This window comes from Gavia stellata, chromosome 4, assembly GCF_030936135.1.
Source record: "Gavia stellata isolate bGavSte3 chromosome 4, bGavSte3.hap2, whole genome shotgun sequence".
NCBI lineage: Eukaryota > Metazoa > Chordata > Aves > Gaviiformes > Gaviidae > Gavia > Gavia stellata.
In genome coordinates, this window is record NC_082597.1 from 41,472,962 (window position 1) to 41,495,608 (window position 22,647).

General features: G+C 39.9%; 1 protein-coding gene across 1 annotated transcript in view; it reads left to right on the plus strand.

Annotated features, from left to right (window-relative positions):
• Positions 1-22,647, plus strand: part of TRHDE (thyrotropin releasing hormone degrading enzyme) — a 211,988-nt gene that overhangs the window by 41,266 nt on the left and 148,075 nt on the right. The window lies entirely within an intron of this gene.

Sequence of the window (22,647 nt, forward strand, 5' to 3'; positions counted from 1 at the left end):
TGTAGGAGATAGATAAAGTAATTGATGTTGCTAGATGAGGGTGTTGCATGAATTTTTTATAAGAATGTTGTGGCATTTGTTTCTTGTCGTCTTTAAATGATGGGTTACAGGCAGTGTTCTCCTGGAGAAATACGCAGATGGGTTAAACATGGCACATGCATCAGACTTCGTGTGTGTCCTTTCATACCTGGCTTCAGGTATGTAATGATGATTTCATAAAGGAAGTTATAGAATTACTGGTGCCAAAAATTTAGAAGGAAAAAAATAATCAAAACCTCCATGAATATAAAGGATGAACAGTGGGACTCCGATCATTACTTCAGGTAGTTTACTGAGGATGCCAGGTAGCAGCAGGCAGTAGTGACTGTATCTGCTTCGGTATATCTTTCACAATTGCAACATAGGGTCTTTCAATTCAACATGCTATATGCGTTATCATTATGCTGTGGCATATCTTTTAAGAATATCTCATTGGAAATTAGTATGTTCCAGTTTGGATCTCTTTGGAATAGAACAGGAGGAATAGTCGCAACTAAAATTGTATTTTTTCATCAAGTATTTGTAGTAAAATTGTTGAGTTAATACGAAAAACAGCTTGAAAACTTTCATTATTCTATAATGACACTATAGGAAATAGTTTGCAAAGTTTGTTATGCTATAATAAGGTTAAATTTGTTTAATGTAAATATAATAAGGAAAATGTCAAAATTTTCTATGACGTAAATATTTTTGAAAATTTGATCTGCATATGAACACAGGTATGTTTGTTCCCAGTTCAGCAGAACACTAAGATCACTATGTTTAAGAACGTGCTAGTATCTTTAATCTGAAGGAGTGCTGAATATTTTTTTAATTTTTTTTTAATTAGAAAAATGGAAGGTTAGGGACAATAGTCTGATGGGTGAATTGAAAGACTAAAAATGTTTTAAAAAGTCTTTCTATGATAGTGATTTTGCAGTAGTTTTAAACAATTTTCTGAGGGAAGAGGATGTGTTGATTCAGAAAACGTGCTTGTGCTCTCTGAAGCCTTGGGACTATCCCCTGATATGCTGCTGTCACCACTGCAGAGGATTGTGTACTTCATTAAGGTTTTAAGAAAAATCAGAATTTTCTGTGTGGGACATTTTAGGAGGTTTTCATTTTATTTATAAATGAAATGTGAAATGCCTTCAAGTGGGAGTGAAAATTGAAAAATGTAGTTTAAAAAGTTTTTTAATGACAGTGTCAGTTTTGTAGAAAATGTCCTGTTTCAAACGTAGATGTTTTAAAAAATGAAAAACATTGTTTCATATTTTGTCTAGTTCTAACAGGAGTGAACTAAACCAAATGTAATTATTTTGTTTGAAAATACATTTTGTTTTTTCAAAAGAATTCTGTTTTCGAAATACTCACCAGCTTACTATGCAGGTGCTGTATGAGCTGCTGAGCAATATGTGTCAGTGCTGTATGCTGGGATGTGCGTGTGGGGACAAGGGACCTGCAATCCTTGGTGAAGCATTTCCATTGACTATGTGGTCATCCATTTGAACTCTATGTGGTAGGAGTATCTGAGGACCATCAGATGCTTCAGATGTGTTGTTATATCGGAGGGACCTGTGTTCATTTGCTCACTTCTTTTGTCATTGAGGTCCATTTCCACGGATCCTTAGCATTTGAAACTAGTGCTCCTCATCTGAGATTGTAATAAATCAGCTAGTGTTCTCTACAGGAACCACTTTCTCCTGACGCTCCTGACTACTTGACTGTTTTTGATCAGACTCTTTTACTGTACTTACATGCAGTCAGATGTCTGTGGTTGCCATTGCCTGTTGTGGGCTCCTCTGATGTCTTGGCAGCCTCTGTTGCTATTGGGAACTGTGGAGAGCCTGGGGGAACCTTTTTGTCACCCAATGACTTAAGATATTTTAGGTCTTATATGGCCTGTACTGACTTCTGAATGCACTGGAACAGTAGATTTGTTTGCCAGTTGATGTGAATTCTGGTGATGAATGTGAATTGGGGATTTTTCTCATTTGAATAACCAATTTCCACAGTTAAAAGTTCTACTTAGCTTGTAGGTATGTGCTTTTGTCCCACATCATAGTCTGAACTGGAAGGTGCTTGTGTAGGGTTTTAAACTAATAATTTTTGTATTAATTTAATTTCTGAAAAATAACTCAGGTCTTTAAAAAAACCAGATTTTTCCTAGACTATAATATCATTATAAAAACTAGTTAAAATGAGGGGTGGATAAAGCATTGGGTTTTATTGAATTCTAAAAAGATATGCAGTAGGGTTTTTAATTGTGTTTCTGTAACTGGTGAATATAAAATATATTTATGTATTTGTATCATATTTATTTTTAATCCAGTTTGCAATACACAAAAATATTTTTTTGTAGGCATAGAGCTTTTTCTTATGAGGATCTTTGAGACTGGAATAGTTACCCTATGGGGAGTGATTAGGTAAGCAAGCACTCTTTATGTGTGGACAGTTGTGACTCTTAAGTTGTGAATGATTTGGGGTGGAGGGGCTGACTGCCTTTTCCAACCAAGACTCAAGGGCCACCCAGTGAGGTTAGGAGACAGGTGCAGAGAACACGAAAAGATCACTGTTACTGCAGTAGGTGGTAGATTTGTGAAACTCCTTGTCAGAAGAGATTGTAGATGCAAAAGATTATACAGGTACAAAGAAGGACATGGACAAGTACTTGGAGAGGTGCTCCACGGGAAGAAATCCCATAGTTTGAAAATAGAAGCTAGGAAATGCTCAAGAGAATGCTATTTATACTTCCCTGGTCTTACTCCTTCCTGAACATCTGCTTGTGTCTGCTGTTGGACAGGAGAATACTGAGCTAGGCAGTCTTTTGTCTGAGTTGGCAAGGTTATCCGTATGTTTGTAGTCTTCCAGTTTCCCAAGTGTTTCTGCTAAAGGGGCACAGAATGTCTTTTCCAGAATACTTGATGTACTGGAACTGGGAAACTTTATAAGGCTCCAGTTATGAACGACTGAGAAAACTTCAGGTGTGATGCATAAACGAGCCACTTGCATGAAGATTTTTGGGTTTCTGGGCCTTGGTTTTCTTCCCCTTAACAACATTGCAGTATCGCAGTGTTAATGGGATGCATTTACTGTTTCTCTGAAAACTCATTTTACAACTCAATTTATTTCATTCTGAGTACTGTAGTTAGACACCCATGTAATTAGTGTAACCACTGTGGGTTGTGTAAAGGAACTCGGGTGTCTCAAGGGTCAGACACACAGTGCCTAACTCAAAGGCACTTTGCTTGGATTTATTCAACTTCAGGCACACAAATGGCATGTCTAAATTAGCAAGCTGATCGCCCTAGGTTCCTTATTTCTTTAGTGGAGAGGAGATCTTCCTGGGGATGGGTCAAACCTTAAATGGGCAGAGTCTCCTGCTGGAACTGCCTATGTAAGAGAAAAAATGTTTTATTAACCATTAACAAGTTTTGCAAGCTTGCTGATGATACCATACTGGGAGGTGCTGTTGACTCTCTTGAGGGACAAGAGGCCTTGCAGAGGTATCTAGATAGATTGGAGTGTTGTGCAATGATTAATGGCATGAAATTTAACAACTCCAAATGCCAGATCCTGCACCTAGGATGGAGTAATGCCAGGCACAAGTATAAATTGGGAGAGGAGTGGCTGGAGAGCGCCTGGCAGAAAGGGATCTGGGTGTGCTGGTTGACAGCAGGCTCAATATGAGCCAGCAGTGTGCCCTGGCAGCCAAGAGGGCGAACCGCATCCTGGGGTGCATCAAACACAGCATAACCTGCTGGTCAAAAGAGGTGATTATTCTGCTGTATTCAGCGTTGGTGTGGCCTCGCCTTGAGTACTGTGTGCAGTTCTGGGCCCTGCAATTTAAGAAGGATGTGAAGGTCCTTGGATGCATCCAGAGGAGGGCAACAAAGCTGGTGAAAGGGCTGGAAGGCACATCCTATGAGGAGCGGCTAAGGACTTTGGGTTTGTCTAGTTTGGAGAAAAGGAGGCTGAGGGGTGACCTCATTGCTCTCTCCAGCTTCCTGAGGAGGGTAAGTGGAGAGGGAGGTGCTGAGCTCTTCTTCCTGGTATCTAGTGAGATAGTCCACTAGAGATCTAGTGGACGTGTGGGAATGGTTCAAAGCTGCACCAGGGAAGGTTTAGACTGGTCATTAGGAAGCATTTCTTTACCAAGAGGGTGGTCAAACATTGGAACAGGCTTCCTAGAGAGGTGGTCGATGCCCCAAGTCTGTCAGTGCTTAAGAGGCATTTGGACAATGCCCTTAATAACATGCTTTAACTTTTGGTCAGCCGTGAAGTGGTCAGGCAGTTGGACTAGATGATCGTTGTAGGTCCCTTTCAACTGAACTATTCTATTCTAAACCCTGAGCTTAATTTAAGCGTCATTTGTACCATTAAACTTTCACAATGTACAGGCCTGGGAAGGAGATGTATCTAAGGCAGTTTAGTGATGGAGAGCTGTGAATAGGCTTGGGAATAACTTGGGCTTCTCAGAAAGCTTTTAATTCCCCATTGAAAGTGTCCTGAAAGGTAGAAATATGAACAGCTGAAGAATCTGCTTTGGGACATGGTGCATATGTTACAGAAAGGCTGGGTTTTTTTTAGATGGCTAAAAGATGAGGTGAATACTTCTGTAGGGTTTATAAAATGGGTAAGATCTTTGACAGACACAGAAACTCCACATAAATTATGGGAATCACCAGGAAACTGTGTGAACTTTTACCTGGTACGAGATGGTTAAATGCCTAAAAGCGCGTGACTCCAAAATACTTTTTAGATAGCCATGGCTAAAGTAGTTTTCATTATAGCTTCTTTCACTCTTCTTGAGCAGAGCTGTCATCCTTGATTGTCTTCTCCAGGGCTGCAAGTGATTGTCTTTTTGTTAGCTTAATCATACTGTTCTTGACCAGAAATGTTCACTTGTGAATATCAGATTTTTGAAGGGTAGTACTGATTTCTGCTGCAAAATAGTATTGTTGGAACCAGAATCCTCTTTACCATGTCCAGCTTTTGAACATTTTTTTTTTAAGAGAGGCTACTGAAGATTGTTAATAATCTTTTAGATCTGACAGTTGAGAGGGTTCATCAGAGACTTTGACCAGCAGCTGAAACCTTTTACACCAGCAACTGTAGCTTTGTCTTAAAGAAGCATATGTAGAAAAAAAGCTTAAGCTTTGGCCCTACAATGAACTTCATATTTGTATAGGCATTGGGAACTGTGGTTTTTATAGGTATGTGATAAGGGCTATATGTCATTAGGATATTGGGAGAGTTACTTTCTGTTCACGGTATGGCACTGTGAAAGTTAGCATGTGGAGGTCAGAGCTGCAAGGTGGAAAAACAAATATAGAAGGGTTTGGAAGAAAGAGAAATGATATCACTGAGGATACTGTGATAGATTTAGATGGTGTGCATGAAGAGGGATATGTGTGAATCCTTGGCCAGTGTGTAGGAAGATTGGATTGCAGTAGAATGTGCTAAACTAGGAATTTTTTCCTGTTAAAAATCGTGCCTGTAATGTTTAGTTTGAATGAAAGTAGGTAATGTGGTGGTCTGTATCAATTAAATAGAGTACTGAGGAGAAAGTAATGGCTTTTTCTCTCAGAATTGAGTTAGAAACCTGATACTCTCTACATTTGAAACAGTACAGAAGTATTATACAATTTGCTCGATTGTCTTGTCTTTTGATGGGAAAGGGAAATAACTGTTGCTGATGAAAGATATGGTCCACCTATGCAGTCTTCTACAGTGAACGGTGTTTAAACAGCATCTTCAAGATATCTGTACATCCACAGACAGAGCTAACAGAATAACAGTAACATGTTCATAATGACACCATTTGAGTAAGTATGAAAGTTTACCGACTTAACTTTCTGTAATTTTGGGTGTATCTGGTTCCTATTCATAATCATATGACGAATTTTAAATAAAGATAATTCTGAATTCAGTTCATGAAGGTTCCAGTTTTCATTTAACTCTGCAGTTTCAAGTGTGGGGAAAAAACAAGGATACTATGGTGACTTCTTTTTTTTTTTTCTGTCTTATATGTGAAGCAGAGGCTTTCTGTGAAGCTCAGTAACATCAAGGTATTGCGCTAAAGAGGAAAAAAAAAAGTGGCAGTTTAGAGTACTGTTACATCAAACACCAACCTAGTTCACGCAGACCTTTTTTCCTATGTGCAGTTTAAGTACAGGACAATTTTATTCTTAAGAATTTTTGTTGTGAATTGATTGAAACAGATAGTTTTACATACTGGAGCAGCAGCAATATGTTTCAGTAGTATTTTCTTTTCATTCAACGTTGTGGTAAAGGTTTTTGGCCTCCTGCATTTCATTTGAATGAAGAAGACTCAGTTTCAAGACAGACCCAGAAACAAGTTCAAGTGAGTCTTAACGAGAGCTATAAATGATTACAATGGACTCTTTCTTCCAGTCCTGCCTGTAAACATGTGTTCTGTACCAGTTTTAGCTCTGCCTAGTGTTAGGCTTGCTGAACCCTGTAGCTGCTGCATTGGCTCTCCAACCCTGGAAGAGCGGATGTCATGACAAAGCCTGTTCAGACTCCTATTTCAGAAGCACAATTTTATTTAGCTTGAAACTCACAGAGCAACACCAGTATAGCCTATTTTCTTGGTCAAGGCGGGCTAGAAAGTCTTAAATGACTTTCCTCTTGCCTCTTCCCCTCACTCCAGGCACTTAGAGCTGATATGTTTGCCTAGCTTCCTCCCTTCCTTCTCTTAGGGTAGGCCTGATGTTCGAAGAGTTGTTAGTTAAGTGTTTTAGGGTGCTTGGCTATAGTTTCAGAGCTAATCTGTAACTTCTACCACTTGTTCAGTCTCTGAATGGCTGGAATGACAACTTCCATGCAGAAAGACTAAAAGATAAGACCAAGAGGAGATTTCAACAATACTGCATTGTATTCTTCCTTTTTCAGAGATAGCAATTGTTTTCACAGCAATTTTGAAAATGCTGACATCATTTTTATGCTGATTAGGAGTTTTAAGAATGTGTGATTTGAATTATTTTTCATATCAGTATCATTGCTAAACTTAAATGAGAATGGAAAACAAGTTGGTGGTGGTTTTTTTTTTTTTTCTTTCTGCAGCACTGGAGAAGTGTTCCTGTTAACTCTCCATGTTTTCAGTTTTGGAAGGATTGTGCTTCTTTGGGGTAGTTTGTTATGCTCTCCAGATGGTATTGCGATAAAGTTTGTTTTCCGTTAGATGCTGCTCTGAGGGCACCAAATATGTTACTTTGAGAAACAGAAGTTTCACTGGGCAAAACTGATGAGAAAGTACTTTGTCCACTGACTCACTTAAACTGACTTGCATTTGCTTTTGTTTATTTTCTTATGTTTATCTTCAAATATGCATATATACTTTAAAATTTTGACCTTATTCACCCTTACTGTAACACCAAGATCAGGACAACTCCTTAATTGTCCTTACCAAGAGCATTCTTCTTCACTATGGATCTTTTGTGCCAGAAAGAAAATAGATGAGGGAAGCACACACACACACACAAAAATATCTATACAATTAATATTCTTATTTCCTAATAAATCTAAAACTTAAGAGTTATGTATTACTGGTGCAGTGAGCATTACAAAAAAGTAACCGCTTGCTGATAATGTCCTGAATATTAGAAATAGTTAAAAGTCTTTATGTAGATGTATAAAATGAGCTTTTGCATTTTTCTTCTCTACTGTAAAAAAACATAGATACAGGCATAAAGAAGATACATTTTCATATATCATCAAAGAGCATAAGGAGTTTCTTTCAAGAGATTATGACAGTGTCTTGAAAAAGATTATAGCACATTAAAGTGGGACTTAAATAGGCCAGAGATTTCTGTTCATACAAAAGATGTGAAGAAGAGTATAACTACAGAGCTGAATAAACCTATTACTGCTGCCTAGATTCTGCTGGCTTAGTTATAAACCTTCCACCTGTACTAGCTAGTTTCTGTAAGCTACTGAAATTCAAAGGGATGTATGTGCTCACCTTTTATTGCTTTTGCTAGGGGTATTGTAACTGAAAAGATATCCTAACACAATGAATTATGCTACATCTGCAGCACCATGCCTGAAGCAACTTCATTTTTGCATTAAGGAATCGAACGATTTTCAGTGTAAAGATGAAAATATTAAGATGGCTGAACAACTTTCATTAAAACAAGTGAATTGTCACTGTAGATTCCCCCCTACCGCCACCGTGCCCCCACCAGCTCCCTCCACCCCCCGCATGCTGGCAAGCTTCTTAAAATGGTATATGGACATTAAAAGGATCACTTAATAAAAATGATGTGGAGATCTCTGGCAGATACTGCTAAACTTGTTTTTCCTGTTCTCCCCTGCTGTGCATAAATTCTCCTTTTCTTTGCATCTAGTTTATTTAAATGCCATCTGCTTGTGTATTTAAAACAGAACATTTCCAGATTCAGGATCAGTTCTGTGAAGGCTGCATTTTCTTTCGATCTCTCTGATTCTTATCAGTAACGCTTCTAACAAAGCTGTCCTCATGAACATACATATTTGTCATAGTGATAGCACACTTCAGAAAGTGTATTAAGCTAAACCAACTCCCACTGTTCAACTCAAAAATATGTTCCTTGTCATATGCTAGTCCTCACTGAAGTTAAACTCAGGCAGTATTTTAGTCTCGAGAGATCAAGTCCCTTTTTCTCCTGGTGTGTTCAGCTTTGGCTTGGCTGGGCGTAGTTCTCCTGTTGTACGTTACTGAGCAGTTGAATCCCAGAGTGGGTGGTGGGGGAAGGCAAGGGGAAAGATGCACAAAGATGCGCAGAAGAGAAGAACTTATAAATGTACTCTGGAGACCCTTGTCATAAGTTTCTGCAGCTATTGTTGTCTCTCGGGGTGGCTGAGATAAACCTTTGGAAACCATTTCAGAATAGCCCCTGAGTCTGTGTCTTTGTAACTGATCCCTCAGCTCTGCAACAATAGGGGACTTGTCAGTGGAGCTGATCATGGCAAGAGAGCTCCTATATATATTTTATTCAGCAGGGGCTTTGGTCTGTCATCAACACTATGACATTATTTACAGATAGATTTCCTTTGAGAGTCATGATGTAAAAGCACAGGTATTTTGACAGAACTTTAATTACACATGGCTATGTTTATAATGCGACTCCTAAAGCAGTAACAAAAGTCAGTGGTTGAATTCCTCATATGAAATTATAGAAGATATTAATATATTTGTCATAATACCTATGCATTTTGTAATCACTACTGGCAGTTTACACATAATGCATCTTGAAAATGGAGAAGCACCATGGTTTTGTTGTCCTATTTAGAGGCACAGCTGAAAGCCAAATAGTGCTGAGAGGTGAAGGCAGGCAGATGTTTTGCTGATCAGACCTGCATAAAATGTTCACTTGTCAGATAAAATTTGAGTGTGTATTGAAACAGAAGGCAGTTGGAACTTGCATCCTTTCGTAATTAAGTATTGATGATACAGTTTCATGTGAGGGACATACAAGTGGCTCCGGTATTTCTTACTTTAGAATTAGTTTGAGAGTTGTTCTTCCTAGTGTGCTAATTCTCAGGCATGGAAATACATAAAGCTTCACAAGACTGTCAGACGTAACTTAGATACATAGAAAAAAGCATCATATGTCTTTTCACCGCTAATGTAAAATGATTTCCTAGGCATCTTTTCTCCATATTCTTGAAATGTTTTAAGTTTTGGTTCTGTCTTAAGGTAATCACAGACGATTGAATTTTACGAAGCAGCATGGCTGTTACTCAGTAACAAACAGATGCATTAGAAATGCAGTTTGGTGCTGCATGCCATTTCTCCAGGTATTTCTGTAGAAACTGTACAACAGTTTCCAAGTGATTAAAAGGATCTGAATTGTACAAGCTATGATACAATGTAGCTCTTAATAAAACCTTCCAAAGATAAGAAAGTTGTCAGATGACACTGAAGGATGTTCAGGAATTGCTGTAAGTCATTCAGAGTACCAATGAACAGACAGCTTTCTGTAATGCTTATATTGCATTTGTGGACAACTGGATGAAAGTCCAGCCCCAGAAGAATTCACTGTGTTTTATCTTTACCAGTCTATTTCTTAAAAAGAAAATTAAAAAAAAAAAAAAAGCTCACTTTTTGCAATCAAAATACCACTGCTGTGTGGCAACTCTGATATTTGTGGATATGGAGTATAAAATGGTCAAATCCAAGTACTCAGCTGAAGGATAATTTAATACTGCAATAGCAAAGTGGAGAAATAAAACAGTGCAAGTGAATATAATGCAATTTTAAACAATAAAAGTAAATCTTCCTACAAGTAGTTCTAGCCTCTTAAAACTATTTTTCTGTGAATGTTCCTTTAACATTAATCTATCTTTCCAACCATACGTGTGTACACATAGACACACGCATATATGTATTATTCTGGCTGTATTTTATGTGCATATGACTGTAACCCTATTCATTAAGGCTACACAAATGCTTATCTATAGATAAAATTCCAGTCAGCAGGTGCCACAGACTTTTATGGAGGCTCTCCCAGGGCATAGTTCCCAACTTTCTGCTATCCCATGTAATGGGGCCAAGTCTGACAATAGAACCAAGAAGTGTTTGTACCATGGGATCAGGAGCGGGAACAGGGAGTCCCACTTCCAAGCGTGAGATTAGTTTGGATCTGTGGATAATTAGAGAACTGGGGCAGTGTGCTTGCTTTTGAGCCCTTATCTGAGGGTCCCATGGGGAAGATGGGCCCTGTTTACTGGTTGTGGGCTAGATGTCCCATATTTCACAAGTCTCCTGACCTTTTTCTAGTTGCCCCCTCCACTTACAGATCCTCACTGCAGTACTCTCTTACCAGACCCAAGAAAGGCAAGCAGACTTTGTCCTATAGGCAGTTTCATAAGACATTAACTTCAGTGGTGTAAAGTTATCTTCTTCCCTTTGATTTTTGGGAGGTTATTTTTAACCACTTCTTTCCAGAGATCTGTTTTTCAGGCTGGTCCCACAGTTTAGCTGCACTGCTGAGAAGCAGTGAACTGTAATGTGGAGATGAGGATGGGGGGCTGGGCTATGGATGAAATTCAGAACTTCTTAAGACAGCTCTGCTGCCAATATTCATGAAACTATAACCCCAGGAAGGTTATAGTCACAGGTGGTACAGCAAGGTAAAGTTAAGTATAATTCCAAAGTAACTCTTTAAGATTCATATGTGAAGATTCTAATATGTGTTGTATCTGTGTTATCAAAATCAGGGGCCTCAGCATCAGAAAGCCCCTGGTTGCTGCCTGGAAGGTAATTCCATGCAGAACCAGTCTTGTGACAGTGTATTCTTTGATCTGTAAGACTGATGAGCTTCACTGAAACTCATTTTAACACTCCTATTTAGGAATTTGCCTTCACTGCACATCCAGGTTCAGGGCATTTTGACTTAAGGATTATGAACAAGTCCAGGTGGTGCAGTGTTACTCTTTTTTTTGTGTGAAGATGAAAAATTCCTGATAATGTTGGTATTGTTCATGATACTAAAATACAGAACCGCTCACATAGGTATATTTAAAAGCTTTTTTTAGATGTCTTTATCCATCTATCAGCACTTAGACGGGATAATGCTTTTCTTGTCTTCAAGTTGCTAAATCCTCGTGTCTGATGTAGGCCTTTATAAAACTGAATTTAGATAAACATCCACATGTGGGTGGGTCTCTTCAGTAAGATGTCTTTTCTCTGTCTTAATGCTCTAGCACTGTGTTCTTCCTTAAACTAAGCACGCTAGTGAAATGTATGTGCCATAGAAAGGTAATGAGTTTTGATTTGTTGGTGGTGTTCCCTCAATACGCAAGTTTCTAATTGTTTTGTCAGTAGCTCCGTGTCTCTTGCTCTGAGGGAGACGTTGCATTGTGCATTCATCTCACATGGATTTCCCCCTTGTCTTACGACTGACACTTTTCTAGAGGTGTGTGTGGAATACCCCAATAAAGGCAGGGCATCTTCTTTATTCTCTCACAAATCTGTTACAGGGGATACATTCTCAAATGAATACAGTATGCTGCATTTCTTTCAGCATGAATTGATTGTATTTTTTGTGTCATCTCTATTACAAAGTTGTACCTGTAAAGATTCTTTCTATCTTTCTTTCCTTAGTGGAGGTAGTGAAAATCAAATGGCAGATGCACCTGTTGGGTTTTGTAATAAAGAAGTATTAGAACCTCAGCTTACATTTTTCTTTATGCCAATCACTGAGTTTTGCTTCAAAATCTAATCTTAGTATTTTCTCCTGTTTGCTTTCCTGGGGAGGATTGACTTTATAGACTGGTTGCTGAGTGTCATAATTATAGGGCTAATTGCCTCTGTCATCTTTTTCTAGTCTTTCTGGTTGTGCCATTTCAGGATGGTAACCCACCTCTGAGTCAAGCTGTTTTCTCATTTGTACATGATACTTTTCTATGGTGTACTATGGTTTTCAGACCCAGTTAACTGGAACCTGAAGCTGAATCCTGTACCTGATTGTTTAAAAATATCATCTGAGATTTACTTCAGATTTAAAATTTATATGTGCTCAAAATGTAATAAAGTTTTGATGGGTTTTAGCAGCATATTAAGATTTGTATTCTTTAAAAAGATTTTTTCTTTAGCAGTTAAAATAGAGAGGAAAAAGGATTTTTTTTTTTTTTCTTCCTTTATGTCACCTGAAGTCCCACATTATGACATTTGGGATTATGGATTTACTTGGGATTATGGATTTACTTGAATTTTATCTTGAGTATTTGGTTTGCCAGGTAGACTGAAGAGATGACTCTGTGGATAATACTAGCTTTTCTATGTTACTGTGTTAAGTTCTGCATCCCTGCCAACATGATTGTGAAGGCAGTATAGTTGTAGAACTCAATAGCATATAAATAACCTTTTGTTTACCTTCTCTGCTCTCAACGTTATTTTTACATCCACTGGAGCTCTTCTAACATTGAACTCGGATCTCCATCTTTAAACCTGAATGTGCAGCTCTTTTCTATTACAGCAATCTTTGCTTGACATCGTCCCTTTGTGTTTTTATGCATTGTGATGAGCAGTGAGATTGGGAATCCCAGGTGCTGTTAGACTAGAAATTCAGCACGTGGTTGGAGAGCCGCCAGGAGCTGGGGTGAGTTGCAGATTTGAGAATCAATATGAACTGCCTGACTTTGCTTGTGGACTACCAGCTGGTTGTCCTTGGTCCTCAGTATGCATACTTGATTTATGTTTTAAGTGGGATTGCACCAAAACACACACTTTAAAAAGATGATTTCTGACATGAAGATAATGTTCTGTCTGCTTGGTCTTAAAAAGGTGATGTCCCATTTAAGCCTTGGAATTATAATAAATCTGATTTAGAATGTATTCAGTTAAGAGATTTTATTCAACTGGATCAGACTTTATTAACTTCCTTTATGTTTCTTTTAAATCTTGATGTAATTAACAAAAGTTAATTTCTTTCCTTCTTTTATTCACTATCCAAACTGAAAATGTTGTACAATTTTAGAAGATGATATTGGGGAGCATTCATATTCTGTATTTATGTAGACACAGAGCTTTTTAAAACAGAGTTCTGAACAACTGCATTGCTGAATGTATTATTAAGGTATAGTGTATCATCAGTGCACATGGGTTTGTGCTTAAATTTCCCATTACTGTGCACTAAAACTGAGCAAAACCATAACGTATTGAGATCAGAGTATTTTAGATTTTTTTGCACTCATCATCATAGATTAATGTACCATGGCTACTAATAGCACATTTGTGTATTGTGGGTTGCCTCAACTAGGCCATAATCCCATCAGCTATCATAAATCAAACATGGCTAGGAACGATCAGAATTTGCATGGAGGCTGTCTTGTTAGTAGAACGGTCTTTTAATTCAGTGGTGATGTTCTGCTTCCGACCAACTCAATTCTTCTTTTGCAATAGGACAAAATAAACCCAAAGAAATCCTTCACCACGTCATGCCTTAAAATAGTTGTACATTTTGGGAGGTATAAATATGGATACTTACATTTGGAGAAATTCCAGCACAGTGTAAATTGTGTTTGTATATAAATGAATCCTTAACATCTAAAACCGTACTAATCCAAAATCACTTCAAAATAGTAAGTGAAGTGATTAAGTCAGCATTGAAGTGCTGTAAAATCTGTCATCACTTACTGTTACCCAACCTAAATTGTATGCTTCACATAGAATATAATTTGTATTCTTATTTTTTCTTCAATGAAATTGTATTGTTTGATGCACAGAATTTATTCTGTATATTGTCTATTGAAAATATATATAATACAGAACATGAAATGAAAGTCTCATGTCAGAATAAATTACATCCCATATATATTTTCATATGGTGATGGGTAAGGCTGGGAGAATATCTTTGTGACCAGAGATATATGACATTATGAAGTATGATGACTATGAGGTTGTAGGTTTTATAAGTTTTTACAGCTTGTAAATTTGGTTTATAAAAAGATTAACAGTGTTGCTAAAGTGATTTTCTGGAATGGGTAACATTAGAGTGTAGAGTGATATCTAAATATGTTAAAAGCATTCCTGCTGAATAACAATTGTAAAGATATTCTTGTATTTTATGGTTAAAAATAATACTATTAATTTTTGTTTTTTAAATAGCAGTAGACATTTTGGAAGAAAGGCAGTTTGAAAATATATCCAGTGGGTTTTTTTAGGCCTGTTAACTTGCATACCCTCAATGGACATCGAAAATAGCTACTTTTTTCAGTAAGAACATAATAGAAGAGAAAGAGTTGTGCAGGCCTATACATTCAAATGAATAATTTGTCAATGGAGATTTCAATTCAGGAGCTATTTCAACAAGTCATGTATTTGAATTTAAGTACATGATTATTTTTACTGACTCAAACTTCACCTGTTTAAGTACCTCAGTGCACTGAACTTTTAAATACATAGCTGGGAGATGCCAACAGGTGATTTCTATCTGCAGTGGTATTAAACGTACAGAATCTTTGGTAGCTAACGGATGTCAATGTCAACGTGCTTACAGAGAAATGTTTAAAATTCATGTAATAAAATATAAATGAAGAAGTTGTTGAAATAGATGCAATGCTTTTATCTACTTGCCCGAGACTTCATTTTTGAACAAATAGGTATGCTTGCCTTTTTTGGCTTTGACTGTGCTGAGGTTTCTAATTCATAAGAATGGAAAAAACATAGGTGATGAGTAATTTGAGGCTGGAGCCATCAGCAGAATTTTGGGGGTTTTGTCCATGGAGCAGTTTACATGGCACCAGGCCTGCTGGCAGCAGATGGAGTTCAACTATCCTCAAGGGGGAAAAGGATTCTTGCTTATGAGTTGGCGAGCCTCATCAAGAGGGCTTTAAACTAGATTTGAAGGGGGAAGGGGATGAAACCAGGCTGCCTAGAGATGAGCCTAGGGGTGGCATGCTGATGTTGGGTGCGAAATCGATAGCCCAGCTCAAGTGCATCTACTCCAATGCACGCAGCATGGGCAGCAAACAGGAGGAGCTGGAAGCCATTGTGCAGCAGGACAGCTATGATGTAGTCGCCATCACAGAAACATGGTGGGATAACTCTCATGGCTGGAGTGCTGCAATAGATGGTTATAAGCTCTTCAGGAGGGATAGGCAAGGAAGGAGAGGTGGTGGGGTGGCTCTGTATGTTAGGGAGTGGTTTGATTGTATAGAGCGCAACGATTGTGACGACAAGGTTGAGTGCTTATGGGTAAGGATGAGGGGGAAGGCTAATAAGGCAGATATGCTGCTGGGTGTCTGTTATAGACCACCCAACCAGGACGAAGAGGCGGACGAAGCGTTCTACAAACGACTGGCAGAAGTCTCGCAATCGCAAGCCCTTGTTCTTGTGGGGGACTTCAACTTACCGGATGTCTGCTGGAAGTATAACTCAGCCGAGAGGAAGCAGTCCTGGAGGTTCCTGGAGAGTGTGGAAGATGATAACTTCCTGACACAGCTGGTAAGGGAGCCTACCAGGGGAAGTGCCCTGCTTGACCTGCTGTTTATGAACTGGTGGGAGAAGTGATGGTCAGAGGCCGTCTTGAGCTTAGTGACCATGAAATGATAGAGTTCTCAATTCTTGGTGAAGTAAGGAAGGGGGTCAGCAAAACCACTACGATGGACTTCTGGAGGGCAGACTTCGGCCTGTTCAGGACACTGGTTGAGAGGGTTCCTTGGGAAACGGTCCTGAAGGGCAAAGGAGTCCAGGAAGGCTGGACGTTCTTGAAGAAGGAAGTCTTGAAGGCGCAGGAGCAGGCAGTGCCCATGTGCTGTAAGAAGAGCCGGCAGGGAAGATGACCGGCCTGGCTGAACGGGGAGCTTTTGCTGGGACTCAGGAAAAAAAGGAGAGTTTATGACCTTTGGAAGAAGGGGCAGGCAACTGAAGAAGAGTACAAAGTTCTCGTTAGGTCGTACAGAGAGGGAATTAGAAAGGCGAAAGCCCAGCTAGAGCTCAATCCAGCCACGGTCATAAGGGATAACAAAAAATGTTTTTACAAATATATTAAGAACAAAAAGAGAGCCAAGGAGAATCTCCATCCTTTACTGGATGCGGGGGAGGGAACACTGTCACTAAGGATGAGGAAAAGGCTGAGGTACTTAATGCCTTCTTTGCCTCAGTCTTTAATAGCCAGACCAGGTATCCTCAGGGTATTCAGCTCCCTGAGCTGGAAGACAAGGATGGAGAACAAAATAAACTCCCCGTGATGCAGAAGGAAGCAGTTAACAACCACCTGGACACTCACAAGTCTATAGGGCCTAATGGCATCCACCCAGGGGTACTGAGGGAGCTGGCGGAGGAGCTTGCCAAGCCGCTTTCCATCATTTATCAACAGTCCTGGTTAACAGGGGAGGTCCCAGACGACTGGAGGCTTGCCAACGTGATGCCCATCTACAAGAAGGGCCGGAAGGAGGATCCGGGGAACTACAGGCCTGTCAGCCTGACCTCGGTGCCGGGGAAGATTATGGAGAGGTTCATCTTGAGGGCGCTCACAGGGCACGTGCAGGATAACCAAGGGATCAGGCCCAGCCAGCACGGGTTCATGAAGGGCAGGTCCTGCTTGACCAACCTGATCTCCTTCTATGACCAGGTGACCCGCCTAGTGGGTGAGGGAAAGGCTGTGGTTGTTGTCTACCTGGACTTCAGTAAAGCCTTTGACACTGTCTCCCACAGTATTCTCCTGGAGAAACTGGCGACTCGTGGCTTAGACAGGTGCACTCCTCACTGGGTAAAACACTGGCTGGACGGCCGAGCCCGGAGACTCATGGTGAATGGAGTGAAATCCAGTTGGTGGCCGGTCACAAGCGGAGTCCCCCGGGGCTCAGTTTTGGGGCCGGTCTTGTTTAATATCTTTATCGATGATCTGGATGAGGGGATTGAGTGCTCCCTCAGCAAGTTTGCAGACGACACCAAGTTGGGCGGGAGTGTTGATCTGCTTGAGGGTAGGAAGGGTCTGCAGAGGGATCTGGACAGGCTGGATCGATGGGCCCAGGCCAACTGTATGAGGTTCAACAAGGCCAAGTGTCGGGTCCTGCACTTTGGTCACAACAACCCCAGGCAATGCTACAGGTTTGGGGATCAGTGTCTGGAAAGCTGCCCCACAGAAAAGGACCTGGGGGTGTTGGTTGAGAGCCGGCTGAATATGAGCCAGCAGTGTGCCCAGGTGGCCAAGAAGGCCAACGGCATCCTGGCCTGTATCAGAAATAGTGTGGCCAGCAGGAGCAGGGAGGTGATCGTGCCCCTGTACTCGGCGCTGGTGAGGCCGCACCTCGAATCCTGTGTTCAGTTTTGGGCCCCTCACTACAAGAAAGATATTGAAGTGCTGGAGCGTGTCCAGAGAAGGGCAACGAAGCTGGTGAGGGGTCTGGAGCACAGGTCTTATGAGGAGCGGCTGAGAGAACTGTGGTTGTTGAGTCTGGAGAAGAGGAGGCTGAGGGGAGACCTCATCGCTCTCTACAATTACCTGAAAGGGGGTTGCAGAGAGGTGGGTTTTGGCCTCTTCTCCCAAGTGATGAGTGACAGGACAAGAGGAAATGGCCTGGATATTAGGAAAAATTTCTTTAGTGGGAGAGTGGTGAATCACTGGAACAGGCTGCCCAGGGAAGTGGTGGAGTCACCCTCACTGGAGGTGTTCAAGGAACGTGTGGACATGGCATTGCGGGACATGGTTTAATGGGCATGGTGGTGTTGGGTTGATGGTTGGACTTGATGATCTTACAGGTCTTTTCCAACCGTAGTGATTCTGTGATTCTGTAATGGTTTGCAATTGGCTATAGTAAACTTTCATTGTAAAAATATGACCAGTATTTATGACAGCTTTTCAAACAGCTTTTTCCTGGTATCTGATTGCAGGAGAAACCATTTTTCAAATTTCCTTCAATAGTCTTTAGGAAAGAAGAATTTTGTAGAATATTTCAGTTAATGGAAGGTGCTCAAGGCAGAGTTTAGTTTCACTTGTGTTCGATGGCGTTTTTGATACGGATTTTCAGTCCTAGATTTTCAGTTCTAAGTAATCCTTTCCTCTCAAATTGTTAGCTGACTGCTGTGTTTTGTTTGTCGTCACATACATTACAAGTTAACTGTAAATTTTCTTAAACTGCCATGTGCAGTTCACAAAAACGTGATCTGCTAATTGATGTGTCATATTGTTAGAGATACGTGAGTAGTAACGTTCTTGTTGGTGCATGGTACAACTGTTTGGGGTCACCTTCTCAACTGACACCTGCCTGAGGAATCTCTGGCTCTTTTGGACAGCACTTCAACATAGCATGGCTCTGTACAGCACTCTCCCCATCAGGGTTTTCCCATCCTGGAAGTACAAATATTAGTAGCAAGAGTAACAGACCAGTAAGCCTTTCCATCACCACTTGGATTTCCTTGAAATTACTGGCTTAAGTACCAAATCTTAGGTTACTCAAATGTAGATTCAAGTTAAATAAAAGATCAGTTTGCTTTCCAAACTGAGAAGTAGTCTTCAGTTGAGTTTTTGAATCCACGGTTTCTTTTTGAGTCTGCAAGTCCAGGAAATCTTCCCTGTTGGGTCCTCTCAGACTTTATTTTGGGGTATGATTATACCATACATTGGCTTCAGGAGAAATCTGGTTTATGAAGCGGTTCAGCCCATTACTGCTTGTTCCTGCTTTCCCCACACATGGGTCATTAAAACTGTTTATTAGATACTGCTGTAAATCAGCCTGTTGAAATGACAGAGGTTAAAATAAGCTGCGAGGAGAGATTCCCCTGGACATTTGGATTTTTTGAAAATAAATGTCCACTTTTTTAATGATACATGAAGAAAAAAACGCTTTCAGCAAATAATTAACCTCCCCCAATATGTTGCATATTAACGTGAGGCCATATCTCATGAAAGAGTGTCCAGAATCACTTATTCAAAATACAAAAGCAATGGACTGAAGTCAGCATTTCTCTAAACCGGATTTATAAACATTGTGTGGTTCTTTGTCAGCCCCTTTTCAAAGAGTCAGATTTTTCCTGTGCTTTTTCTTTTTCTTTGCTTTCTGCCAAGAAACTGATATTTTATTAGCTTTCAAATGTTTTTCTATGCACACTTGCCATTTCTGTGCAAAAGCATAAGTAGTTGGAAATTCTGTTTCCCTTTGCAAATGAGCCTAAATGAGTCACCACTTTTCAGTGTATCATCTGGGATAATGTTAAGATAGCTGGAGAAGAAGAAGGCAGATTGTTATTGTTGCTAGAAAGTTGTTAATCAGCTGAGAAACATTCTTCTATGTTTGTTCTCTTTTTCTGTGAGATCTTTCTTCAAGCTCATGTTGACAAGTTAGCAGTGAAAAAGGTTGTTGAGAAGGATATGGCTGTAGTCCCTTGAAGAACTAGTATAGTCCCCTGTACACGGACATCAAAAGATAGTATATGCCAAGTAAATTATGTAAAAAGAGAGAGAATAATTTGCCATTGACTTTTTACTGGCTGAGAAAGAAATTGTCTTTTCTATTGTTTTGTAGAGAATTTACATTATTTTGTTAAATGATTTCTAGGATATAGTAAAAGCATCTGGAGGAAATAATCACAGAGAAAAGCCCAAGAGATAATCTTCAGGTACAGCAAGATAATGAGAGCTTTAGCTATACAGGCTGTTTGAAGTGTGATTCCATGCCCAGTAGAGTCAATGGGAAAAACCTGAAATTGTTTCCACAGACATTGATTCAAAGCTTCGAGCTGGCAGAAGCAGCAAGCCAATTTCTTGCAACTGTTTGGTGTGGAAAAAGCTACAATCTGCTTCCATCAAGCAATTTTATAAATTCAGAATTTTTTCACAAGCTCTAATCCACCTCTTAATGCTGGGCTCAGGACCAAAGAATGCTCTCTGACCTTTGCTGCTTTCTTCTATGGTTAGAAACACTCTTTATTGCAGGGAAACACTACACAAATCCCTAGAAAGAAGCTGTCCCTTTATATATAAATTACTAATTGTTTCTTCCTGTGTCAGACCAGGGAACAAGATTCTCAAGACAGCAGAGTCTCTGTGCAATAGCTGAATATATGTCCTTCTGTGAGAGTAGATCCACCCTCTGGTAGGAGGGTCTAGTAGATGGGCCTCCTGAACTGGTCATGTTGTTCATCTGAAGTAGGTCTGCTGTGCCTTTGTGTTTTAGATGGGCTTCTGGGCATTGCAAAAATGAGGTGCCTGGTGGGCTACTGAGATACGAATATTGTGCTTCTAAATATATTTAGAGACAGAATTGTGGAACATGGGGAGACCATGTGGCACATGGCAAAAAGCCTCTTCAGACTTCACTGAACCCACCTCACTGCAAAGCTGACTTGAGATTTAAGTTAATAGATGGTAGTCGTGAATTTGAATTTCCTTCTGGACTGGAGAAGTGACTTAAGGATTTCTGCATGGACTGTGGAGTACATACATAGAAATCTGTCTGCAGGACAGACCTTTTGCTGATCGGGTGCCACTGTCAAGTTGTTGTGCGCCAAACAGGCAAGACTCTTCTCACTGTTTCAAGGGAAGGGAGCTGAATTTTGCACTTGGGTTTTTGCAGCAAGGCTTCCCTTGGTTTCAGATAGATCGGCAGCACCTGCATGTTTTGGCTGCAGATTGATCTGAGGAAATAAGGACAAGAATGACATTACTCCACAGCAGTGTGATTGCTGGGTAACCTTTTGTGTCCCTTGAACTGTGGGAGACAAAGCCAATGTCATATGTACATTGCTGCTGCTGTTGCTAAAGTATCCCACTCAGTAGTGAATCGGCGTTTCTAGAAGTAGTTTCTTCAGTCAAAGGTTGTGTTATCTGGGGAAATGCTGAGCGAGCAAGTGCTTCCTCCCATCTGTCACTTCACTGTGAACACCAAGGAGTATGTTCCTTTCAGTGCAGTGTCCTTTTGGAAGATGCCAAAGAAAGGAATTGAAAAAGGCAAAAGTAGAGTTTTCTTTAGCTGTTAATATCTCACTTCTGCAGTCCTTGCATAAACATCCCAAACTGTCTCTCAAGGGTGGAGGACAGTGTTTTTTCTCCATCTTAATTGTGGGAAATGTCGAGTGGGGGAAACATTTTTAGTAATATTTCTGTCTGGTTTCCATGTGTGCTTCCACAGCATATATGGGGTTTATGTATGCTGGTTGATTTATGGCTCAGACTCGAGATTCAAAGCTGTTACTTTTTGTACTGTGTGTTAAAGGAAACATGCAGAACTGTCCTTTTGGTGTCAAGTTTCTGAAAGGGCTAAGAATGTCTTCAGTTAATTCTTCTTGGCACACGTGTGATCTTGATATCCTTCGAATAAGTGACCAAGAAGCAAGCACAAGCGAACAGAAATAGCTGTACATCTCTGAGTACCGCTAGTTTTTTTTTCTTTCCAAAAATTGAGATTTCTTCTAAAATGCTGTTGGGCAAAACCCCAGAAAGTTAACCTGTACACCTGCTATAAATAAATAGACTTATTTTCACAGTGGTAGAAATTGACTTGCTAAAATAGGAGAAAATACAGGGACTGTTAGGGCCAGGTTGACAGAATGCATAACGTAGTTGGGGACACAGCGTGGAAAGGGACCTCCTGGGTCATTGCACCCAGTCCTACTTCTGTGTTTGACTGCAAGCTATATCCACAACTCATCAAACTCCAGTTTAAGTATGTCTAGAGTCTTCTGCTTCTGATATTCCTACCAGAAAATATTGTGGATTCAGAATTTCTGGACAGAAGTGACTCTTTTTAAGTCTGAATTCTAGTTGCAGTGACTGATAGGATTCTTCATGTCTTGTTTCTCAAAGTTCATTGTGTCCTTGAATGTTTGATTTTACACTACTTTTTGGAAGAATATTAAAACATTAATTTTAAAGCATACCATATAAAACATCGTATATACAATTTTGTTTTTTCTTCCACAGTAAATGTATCCTGACTTGGTAAAGGAATGAGTGAGCTGTCTATGAACAAATAACTGTTTACTACTTAAATTCAATAGCTATCATTGGTCTGTAAGGAGTGGGCAGGAAGGAAAATGTGCAAATAGGAAAGATGGAACCTAGACGTTATGTGGTAGTTCATTGGTTTGAAGTAAAACCTTTTGACTTAGTGCAATACCTTAGGCCTGGAGCAGAAAGGAGAAACAAGTCAGTGAAAAAGGGCTTTTGGTAATGAAGG